Below are 12019 nucleotides of genomic sequence, written 5' to 3' on the forward strand. Positions count from 1 at the left end.
TCTTTGAACATTTTCTATTGTGATGAAACATAATTTCTGAACAACCCCCCAAAAAAAGAACAGAAAAATGCAATCCACCTATGACTGAGAGGTACCTGAAATTTGTCATATCCCTAATCATCACTGCAACAAGTTTTACAGGTTAGAACACAACTTGCACAATGGGGCCTGAAATTCCTGACGTCAGCTGCGGACATCTGCAAAGCCAGATATCAGTTGTTTCCCATTACTGAGAACGGCCTGTGAGAAAAACAGGAAAATGTCAACAGGTTCCAGTTTTGCAACTCAGGATGACAAGGCAAGTTTACATAATCTATGATAAATTTTATTTTATATAGAAATAATTACTCCATACACTCTGTTCAAATGTTTACAAATATGGATAATGCCACAACCACTTAACTACACTGCAACATTTATCAAGCATAAGGTCCCAAAAATGAAATCCTGCTTTGAAGTATGCATGAGACAGAGTTTAGCCAGGAAAAATACCATATGTGTTAGCAGAACCTACCTTTAAAACTGACAGGTATCAATCCCCAAAAGATTGCATTGAACTTACCCAGCAGTATAAAAATGGCATGAGATCATTCCCAAAACATCTGAAGCTGGTAGGACTTGGTAGGTTTTGGACCTTCTTTCTAATTAAGAGCATTGCTGGTTGTATTACTGTAGTATTTAATAATATATTGACCATTTTCTTTAACACAGATTGTTGTTTACCACCACTAAGAGCTACGCAGATTGACTATTTTTTAGTGATTTTTCAAAATCAGTATTCTAAAATCTTCAAATAAATTTCTTAAATCACTGGCATGGATTTAAAAAAAGGCTGAGCATCCACTGCTTTCTTTGTAGTCTTCATTTTTATATCATAATTATCCTTTGGGTTATTTAGTGTAAAGGTCTTTCGACAGTACATGAACAGTTAGAATGATTTGTATTTTAATTTGGCATCTAACTCACGTCTATTTTAATATTTGTACTGAATCAAAAAGTAAAGATTTTCTGTAAATAAAGATAAGGAAACCACACTGTTTCCTTATTACAACTCTATTACAACCTCTTATCATAGTTTCTCATGCCGTTCTGGAGTCATGTGAAATCAATAAAGGCTGGTTAGAAAATGCTAATATCTTTACTGTTTGAGCAGACATATAAAAACCATTACTTAAGCTAGAAATTCAGAACAAATTCAAATCAGAGATCTTTTCTTAACAATTTTCATTGGCACCAGTAGCATTTTTTAAAAGAGAACAGCACCTTGCAAGGAGAAAAAAAGGCAAGTTTGAGCTGCAGTTATCAAGGCAAGAATGGTAAAAGTAATCTTTAAAAGAAAACTAAATTTTTTAATGATATATTTATTTATTTTAATTGTAACAATAATAAGTTACATGGATTATATATCAAGTATCTTTATTATGTATACAGCTCTATGAGAAAGTGACATCGATTTAGTACTGGTACAGAATTAGAAGCAGAAAACTTCAATTACTTATTTTTCCTGGGACCTGAGCACTCAGACATGTTATACTCTATTGTCAGTGGAGACCTTCAGTCTCCTACAGATACTAAAACTAAATATGTTAAAGAAAAGATCTTCTGTGCATCACTTGGAAACCTTCCAGATGCAAAGAGATCATCGGTGTTGGAATTTCATTCCACATGAAATTTAAGGATAAAGACAACCCCTCCAGTTAGTAAAAAGGGGACCTGAAAAGGGGGATACAAGATTTCTTTTTTCATTCTCTTTTTAAAAAATTTATATAGAAAGACTATTTACTTTTCAGGAGTACTTCTATAGATTAGGAAATGCTTTCTAATTCTGTTACACTAGTTGGCAACACCTTTTAAATGTCAGAGAAGATCCAAATTATGTTCTTTAAGACTAGGACATGTTGGCAAGTGTTCTTGTGTCAATGGTAAAAGGTAATTTCCCAGTAGGAAACCTCCAGGATATTCACTGGTTTGGGGAGGGGAACATAGGAGGAGACTTTTTAAAGATAGTTACTCAATAGTGCCTTTTTTTTTTTAATCTACAGCTGGAGGTTTATACATATGCAAAAGTTACACTATTAACCCCTAAGAAAACACTCTGGACCAAGGGGTTTTTTTCCCTTTGGAGAGTCTTATTACCTTGATAGCAAAGGAGATTTCTTTCTGCAGATGTGTGATGTTGCAAATGCAACTCCAGCTACATATTTCTAAGCATCATGCACAATTACAGGTGCCTATCACTACAGTGGAGATCAATACACTTTTATGTGCTTGTAGGGAAGGAATTAATGGTAATAACCAATAAGCAATGTCAGTAACATCTGAGTACACCTGGGGCAGCTCTTACTCTAAATTCAGAAAACATCAAATACCTATAAATGTTACCTCTGTGAAGAAACAGACCTCTAAACCACTGTCATACTCTCTGGAGTAGAAGACGTATTCACATATATTTCACCTGAATTTGGAAACAGTGTCAAAGAGATTTTCAGATTTACTCTGACTGATGCACTCATATACATACCCAGAATTAAAACCTTCAATGACTTTGTCTTAACTGCATAAACTGTCAGGGTTTTTTTCTCTGGATACTTAAAAATAATCTCATGTAAAAAATGTGAATAGAGAGAAAACTGCTTGCACAGTATAAAAATCTTTGAAATCTATAACTTGGCTCTCAGAAAGACTTTATTGATTGATAAAGTTTTTACCATACTTCATGCAAGGCTGACTGGAGGACCCCTTTCTGGATCATAAATGTTGCAGCAGTTTCATTTCCATTCCAAACTAATGAGCAAGGCTCAGAGCACACAGTGGATGGAAGGAAATATGCTTCAGAGGCAATGAAAGAAAAGACAAAGTCAAGTTTTTAAGGTCTGTTCACATATATCGTCCATAGGGGGGAAAAAAAAAGCATTTTCAGATAGCTTTGGTAGTTATTTTATTTTCCAAAAGCAATACCATCCCTGCATGTGCATCGATGACCTTGCCAAAACAAATTGGGCTATGTTGACTGTGCTTATTAAGCTAAATTTAAATAATCTAATCCATATTTAAATAGTGAAATAGGGCTGTAAGGTACAGGTATAAAAGTAAATAACCTCTGGTAAATGTTTTAAAGGTCACTGTACAAGTACATTGAGCTTGATACTACATCATCTGCTTTTCAGAGAGCCTGACCACCCAATGCCCCACTATAACTGGAGCTGGAGCTCCTCAAAGCTACAAGCATGCTGATCACTGCAAGGTGGTTGTGTTTGTTGGTTTGGTCCTCCTGGCTTTTCAAGGAGAGCAAAAAAGAAGGCAACACAGAAGAAATTAATGAAGCAAAGAGGGGGGAAAAGTTATCTAGAAAGGGCTCCAGCAGCTGTTCCAGTACATTAAATGTATCTTCAGATAATGAAGCAAGGTCTGTTTTACAAAAATTTAAAACCATCTCTAAAATAACAGGTTTTGTTTTCCAGGGCTTTAAAGTCCTGCTAATAGTCATCAGCATACAGAAATTATTAATGTTCTTTCTATGTAATATTATCTTTGGCAGCTTTTTAGATTTTATGAACATTCCAACATGAGAAACTAAAGACATGGATTATACATTTTTTATCCAGGATTAGGAACACACAGCCAGGACCATCTCCCTTTTCTCTTGCCAGAGTGATCAAGTTATCTCACTTGATACAGCCAAGATAAGAAAGAGGTGTCCCCTTAGAATTGCTTTCAGTTGTAAAGAGATAGTGCACTTCAGCTGTGTATAAGCAGTGCATGATTAAGTGTTTAATAATTTGTTTTGAATCAATAGTTTAAAGTATGTTAAAACAATAAAGATATTAAGTTGAAAATATAGCAATTCTGATTTAAAATTAAATGGAATTAGAAACAAAAAGGGATTGAAATCAGAATGTTAAGATTTTGTCTATTACATGATAATTCCCATGTTCTGTTTCTATATTTTAGAATCTCCTTGTATTTTAAGAAGATTTTATATTTTCTCTTGTGATGTTGCTGAAACATTATACAAGCAATCCAGCACTAGTCTATTGCCATTACTAAGAATTGCTAAGCATATTCATAGGTGAGATTGCATTTAAAGAAATTCTTATGCTTTCCAAACTGAAAGTTCATATTCCACAGGAAAAAAAGGGGGGGAAAAAAAGCTCAAGATACAATAATACAATATACAACACTAGACTAAACACAATTCCTTTAAACTCTATGACATTCATGGCCATACCATCAATATTTTGCAGTAAATGGGACTATTGTGGGCAAATATGACACCATGTGTAGCAAAGTGGTTACACTCCTCAAAATGCTATTTATGTGCTACATTTTTAAAGGCATGCACTGCAAACTGTTAGCAGCAGAGTTAGAAAAATGTCTGTCTTTTGTAAGCTGTGTTTGTCCACATCTCTGTGTACTTACCCCTAAATCGTCTTCAGGAATCCCTGCAGTTCTGCCCACCCAAGGCAAAGCCTGAGTGAGTCCTGACAATGCCAGGGCAATTCAGCTGACCACCATAAATCTGCAAGCATTCACAAGCACATTCTCAGTTTCCTCAGACCCTAAGAGTGCAGAGTGGCTTTCTATTTCTCACTGATTGTGGCATTCCTTTGTAATAGAACCAGCAAAATTGATCCTGTTAATTGGTTTTTAGCTTTATCTCATTCACTGGAAGGCAGACAAGAATTTGAATGCAGCTGAGGCTTTCAACAAGCTGGATAGCTTGGCAATTGTCACTGTTTTCCTGGAGGCTGGTTACTGACATAATGAAAAAAAAAATCTTTCTCTTCCATTTCCTTATCAAAGCTGCAATGATGAGGACTAGAAAAAATACACCTTCGTGTTAAGCAGGTGGAGTTGATTGACTCTTATGCTGATACAGCAAATATTTCCACCTTTGCCCATGCTTCCAGATGGATGTTTTACCCAAATGCACATTTGAACCACATACCCCTCAAGAAGAGCTGTATTTTAAAACACGGATGCTAGTGAACTTGTGTTGTTTCATTTACTTTTGTAACAAGAAATGTTTACACCTTTCATGTTTGTTTTCCACCTTATTTACAACAATATGGACTTTCTCAGACAGACTCCACAAGAACAACATAAAGCATTAGGAAAGAAATTAGATTTCTAGTCAACACTGCTATGTAATTGATGTGTTTTTTGTTTGAAATGAAGTACCTGCCTTAAATTATGGCAGCAAACATCATGTGTTAGGGTTTTGCAGCATGTGTTGCTACAGACAGAACTGCTTCTTTTACATTTGCATGCCTCTGACTATATGGCCATGGTGTAAACATTTACAGGTCTTCACACTTCCCCTATAAACTACAGAGAAATTTCAAATTCCTGTTCCAAACATATTCAAAAGCTGAATTGTTTTAAATAGAAAATAGCACCTCTGCTGCAATAAGCTTCATGCAGTGAGCCATACTCACAGGACCACCTTTTCAGCTAACCAGTGTATGTAGCCAGCAACTGGATCACCAATGCCTTGGTCAGAGACTTGCTACCACAATGTAGTAGCACAGGTATATCAGAACCTGTGAAATTAATGAAATTATGTTATATCTGGTTGGCTTGTGTAGCATTGCTGCCCTGTGCCATTAGCTTGTTAAGCATGATGACAGAAGTCAATAATAACTTAATTCAATGTTATGCATTTGTAAAAAACACAATGGAATCATACTGTGCCCTGTCTTTATTCCATTCCAAAACAGGTACTATTTTATGAATGATTTTTCATATGAAACAGATTTTGAGATATCACAAGTAATTTACACCTGGAAAAAAAAGAAAAGGAGAGATCATTTAGTCTTATTCTCCAGGCTTGGAATTAAAGAAAAAAAATTGTTAATTGAAAATGCAGAAGAGAGAGCACAAACTGCAGATAAGCACATAGCAGCTGAAATGCAATAATTCAGCTTAGCCTTAGACCTCCACCTTGATGAAGGAATATTTCCCTTTTGTCAAAAAAAGTGTATTTTCCTAATAATATCAATCTCTGATGCAGAATCATGAACAAAATGGGAGCTCATCCATGAACATGGGAATGAGGAACTCAGTATTCATAAATATTCTCCACTTCTGTACTAATTAAGAGGCAGACAAGTAACATTCAGTCAGCTATTCCTGCAATCCTCATCCTATTACCTTATTAAGCAAAGCTAGTAAAATACCTCTTTCTGTTTGTAAGAAAACATAATAAAAACAGTTATGAAGAGACCCATAATTCTCTGGTAACTGATATCTTCTTTATGAGCAATCCTGAAACCACAGTGCTTTACTCTGTCTTGCAGCAGCATCATCCCTTTAACTGCCATGAACCAAAGAATGATCATTTTCACTCCTCTCAGTTCTTCAGAAAAAAAGCTGATGGTGCTTGTGGGAAAAATGAGAACAGGACACAGGTATATAATTTTGCCTGGTTTCAAAGCAATTACCTTCCTAATGATGGCAAAAAAATTAAACTTCACAAAGAGATCACAAGTGGAACGCCATTGACAAATGGGAACAAATTTGTTAGGCAGAACAGCAGCTTTCTATACAGAACCGTTTAATTTATAACCCCTTTAAAAATGTCTCTAACTGGCTATGTCCTGTAATTTCTCAGATTTAGAGTGGACCTGAGCTGCAGAGCTGTGGGTTCAATCATTTGAAAACCTTTGCATGCGTGCACAAGGGTGACAGGAAGTAGGTAGCTGCACCTACTGGTTTGTCTCAGGTTAATTTCCAACTTAAAGACTTCACCTTTCATCCTTAAGTGTAACTCCTTCAGAAATGACCTTTTATAAAATACAAGTGCAAACATTAGGTAGAAACAATTTTGAAAATCAAATAGACCTGATTATGACAAAGAAAATGAATAAGTGATTGACAGCCTAGGAAATAGTAAGGAAAAGGAAATGTCCTTAATTTGATCAAGAAAAGGCAAGCTAATTTCACAAAATGTCCAGACTTTGACTCACAGAGTAGAATATTTATGAGAATAAATCTCTTATTTATAAGAGATAAAGTCTCTTATCTTTACAGCAAAGAAGGATGATAAAATACAAACAGGATTGCAGTTTAGCTATCACTATATTGACATCTAATGGGACTTACTGGCAATATAAAAGAGTAAAAGAGATGGAAAGGAAGATTACCCAGTGTAGTAATTTGAATGGGAGAGGAGAGGAGAGGAGAGGAGAGGAGAGGAGAGGAGAGGAGAGGAGAGGAGAGGAGAGGAGAGGAGAGGAGAGGAGAGGAGAGGAGAGGAGAGGAGAGGAGAGGAGAGGAGAGGAGAGGAGAGGAGAGGAGAGGAGAGGAGAGGAGAGGAGAGGAGCTGGAAAAATACCACCAGGATTCCCAGTATATGACTCCCTGTGTTATAGTAATGCATTTTAGCTTCCTTGCAGGCCTTATTGAAGTTTTTCTGCATTAGCAGAAAGCTCAGAAAAAAACGTTGGGGTTTTTTTTTTTTTTTTTTTGACTGTTTAAGTCATTAAGTCTTTTGTAATGCTCTGAGGTAACCAAGTAAAAACTGCGGCCTGAAATGAGCACTCCCCTTACCACCAATGTATTGCCAGCTGATGATCCCCTTTCAGATATCCATTATCTTCATCTCCCATTTTTTCTTTGGAAAGTTACTGCTCAAATTTGACAAATCTGTAAAATCTAGAAGCTGGAACATCTTAGAATCATAGAATGGCCTGGGTTGGAAGGGATATTAAAGATCATCTATTTCCAAATCCCCTGCCATGGCCAGGGACACTTTCCACTAGACCAGGTTGCTTAGAGCCCCATGCAACATGGCCTTGAACACTTCCCAGGATATCCATTATGTCTCTGATACCCATTGAGTTGGGTGATGTGTAACTTCTGCTTAATTTTCTCATACACATACACACACCAGGGTGGAAATCTAAGACTGAGCTGAGAAAAGTCCTAGACCAGACATAGCAGGGCAGGGGAGTAGCATATATCTGCCAAAACTCTGTCACACAGCCATGGTGACCCAGGCCAGGCCCACAACACTGAATTCAGCCACAGCTGAGCCTGCAGGGCCCACCCTGTGGAGACCAGTGCTGACTTTGTCAGCACCAGGTGAGACAGTTTCCTAAGCACCATTTTTGACCCTTTGATCACAAAAGCATCAGCTACTCACAGAAAACCCGGCGGCACAAGGATGTGCCTTTCTGAGGCCATAGATGTGATGTGTGGTGGTGATTTGGCCTTATTGCCACGAAGGAATCTTATTGCCACTGGAGTCTTTGGCAAACTGCTCATTAGCCTCAGCTGAACAGGATAAAGAAGCAAATGGGGCCAAAAGATTGCAAAAGTCTGGCATGACTAATGCAATTAAATATTAGGTGAATTTGGGACATTCAGCATCCAGAGCAATGCTATAATATGAATCGCTAATGGTTGGAACTGCTGGTATTAGAGGACTTTTCCAATGTAAATGATTCTCTGACTCTAATATGAAAGATCAAGACATGCACTGCCAATACTTTTAGAAGTGGTACCTCAGAGGATATCTTCTCCTGCCCTGCTGTAAGCTCAATCCTTCAGCTGGAGGGTGTTAACCAGGAGACAGCTGAGGCCTGGGGCAATCTGGTCATCTGGGCTGTCCCTTGAAACCAAACTGCTTCCTCACGATAAGAAGATACTAACCCTTGGCACCCCTGCAACGTGACACCAGGAAATGTTTAGATTTACCCTTTAAAAATGTGTTAGGACAGATTTGGTAGTAGTGGCGCAAAAAGCTGTCAACAACTGATGTGATAGAACCACCCCTGTCTTATCAGGAGGTTCCCCATGAGGAAGAGCAAGGAGGGGACATCCACAGCCCTTTCTGTGCATGTGATCAGGCTTCCCTGCACTCCTCAGGGGAGGCCAGATCTGCACATCCCCTCTGTCCCTCACCAAACTGTGTGCTCTTGCATTGATCTGCGCCATTGTGAAGTGTGGTCTAACAGCCTCTCAAGATCCTTTATTCTTAATTATCTTCATGGAATTATCCAGGTTGTTTCTGCTACATATTTTGGAGTTATGGTCCCATGGATCCATTGTGTCTTCTGTCTGTAAAAATGCACATATTTAAGAGAAATGCCTGAAAACAGCCACCATCAGCTATTCTGAGTGCTTTTAGCCCTTGAACAAGTCCTGCAGGGTTAACGTTAAGGCAGGATTTCCCAAGGCTGTCAGCCAACAATCTGGTGCTTTGCATTTCTTTTACATATCTTGCAACAAACTTTGTAGCATGAATTCTTTTATTATTGGGTCAAGAGAGAGAAAGGTTCCAGGGATAGTCTCCAGACAGCTTTAGATAACTATTGCAAAGGAAAACTCCACCAAGACCTACAGAATTGTTTCCTATTTCACTCACTGTGCCCTGCTTCACCTCCTAGGTTCCCCTGGCATGAACGTTGCTGTCCTATCCTGTGATCTTTTAGTTCTACTTCCAAGCATTTGCTGTAGACATATTTCTTTCCTCAACTGACATTTTAACTCATTTGAGAATATCTGATTGATGAGAGAGAGGTGGAGAACAGATACTTGGCTCAAGCAGTTGCATGACCAGACCTTTATGTACAGGAGATCAAGCTCTAGTTATACTTCTGAAATCTCATTTCTGTGGTACTACAGCAAGTTGTGTCAGTTGTGAAAGGAACATAGCTGGAATTCAAATAAATTATTCAACAGTATTATAATTATAAAGGACTATATAATAAGACTTAATTGTATTAAAGGCTGTGACATATATTGTGCTCTTACTCATGTTCTTCTATGTATCTGCAAACATACAGGGATATAGTTATTCCAGCGAGAGGGTTAGACTAATAATAAGACTCAGCAGCTACTCCTGAGCTCTTGTTCTTAAAGGTTATGCCTTAAAAATCTCTAAACACCATAACAGAATTGATCCATAGGGCTGGAGCATCTGTTAATTCAGAGATCTTCTAGGTAGCCAGTACTTCAAGGAAATTAAAAGCTTCTTTTTAAATGGCTAAACAAGGAGTTAAGTATCCAGTTGAAAGTACTAACATAATGTGAATCCTGCAAAACTACAAAGAAAAGTGGTGAAAAGTTAGAAACAGAAAGGGATTTCTGCACAAGACTCCCATCCTAGACATGGCTCAGTCCCCTGGAGCAGACCTACCATTAAAATACAGCTTTCTAAAAGCACCTTTCAGTGCTCTCTCTAAAACCGGTATGTGACTTGTCCTGGCATATAGTCAACTCCCTCTAAATATCCAGTTTTCCATGCTGCAAACCTTTGCCCAAAGAGAAAGAAGAGGGGACTCAATTTCTAATCCTTGGTCTCACCCTCATGCTCCTGGCTCAGAGCACAGGAACAGCTGGTTCTAGTTTGACTGCATACCTCACAAAGACAGAGGGTAAACAGCATTCACATAAGTGCTGGCTTCTGTGACACAAAAGTCACAAAAATCTGAAATTTCTGATGAAAGACAGTATGGATGACCACATGCAAGACAACAGTGAATGGGACAAGCATTAACACACCATTTTGCAAACAAGGAAAGGCACAAGAAAACGTACAACAGGTTCCAGAAGATGCATTTTGGCACCTGTAATGAAAGTTAGGATGAATGCCAGTGGCTAAATTCAGTAGAGAACTCCAGAAAGGAGACACCAGGCTGTCTCTCTCATTTATGAGACATCTAAATACTGCTGTTGTGCAGGAATGCCATGCACTGCTCACACAGCAGCCAGCTTGTGGAGACCCAAGTGCCCAGACAGACTGGGGACAAGGTGTCACACAGCCACTCCAGGGGGATTTAGAAAGAGGAGAGGTGGTGGTGAAGTCCTGGGTCACACTGCTGTACATGGCACCCTAAGCACATGTCAGAAATGTTAGTTCCCAGAAATTTTAGTTAGTTAGTGCCCATACTAACAGCTGGAGAATGAAGGTTTTGGCCATGGTCAAGTGGAAGCTCCCCAGTGTGGTTTTGGCAAATGTCAGCAAGAGCACTCTGCAAGAGAGCCTAAATTCACTAAACCAAGTGAGATGATGGTTTCTAATAGATTGTATGGAATAAAATATGCAGAAAATTCAGCTGCACAAACTCAGGACATGTTATGGCCCTTATTTCCAGGACCAGAAAGTGAGTCCTGACTTTTTTTTTACAGGGTTCTATTTACCCTGAGAGGCACAGATAATAAGTTCCCTGCAAGGCACAGCAGACATGCTTGATTCTGCTCTGAAAAAGCCAGGAGTGTTGGTAGCTAGCACATTAATTCAAGAAGTAGGTGGCTCTTCCCTGCTGAGCCTGAGGCATCCCTGTTGCCCTTGCAAGAGCCTTGATGGGCAGCCTTTGAAACAGCTACACTGTTTATTAACAGGAACTGTTAAAACCCTGTCTTTTTGTCAGTCAAGACACTGATGTAACTTGGTAGTACTTACATGGTGTGATTTCATGCCTTGCTGTAAACTCAAAAAAAGTGTCAGCAAACAAAAATATGCAACTAATTATAGTTATTTTTAGCCATCTAGCATCTCTTTTGGTTAGTGCTTTTATTTTTGGCCTAAATAGCTTTTCCACAGCCAAATGAGTAACACTTAGTGCCAGTGAGAAGCATTAGCTCATGTGTGTTCCATGCCTACCACAGTGCTAGGGAAAAGTGCCAGGAACTGGAAGTGAAGCACATCTTAGTACTAAAAGATGTGCAGGCTGAAGTTGTCCCAGGCTGGGATGGCTACTGATTCTAAAGGGCTTTAAGCCATAAAAGAAAATTAGTTCACTATAGAAATAAATAAATAACAGTATGTAAAGCACAACTAAACTGGAATATACACTCTTCCGGAATATTCTTTCTTCCGGAAAACTAAATGGAGCTTTCTCTATTACAATAATAAGCTGTTCAGTCAGTCATGTTTTCCTCCTGCATGAAATACTGGATGCAAGATGCAAGAGACCTTAGTTGAGTTGTTTTGGTTTTTTTTTTAAATCTCAACCCAGTTCAGCAGGAACTTAGTGGGAATGCCTCTACAGGCACCTCTGAACAGTGCTGG

Source organism: Zonotrichia leucophrys, chromosome 2 (genome assembly GCF_028769735.1).
Source record: "Zonotrichia leucophrys gambelii isolate GWCS_2022_RI chromosome 2, RI_Zleu_2.0, whole genome shotgun sequence".
Lineage (NCBI taxonomy): Eukaryota > Metazoa > Chordata > Aves > Passeriformes > Passerellidae > Zonotrichia > Zonotrichia leucophrys.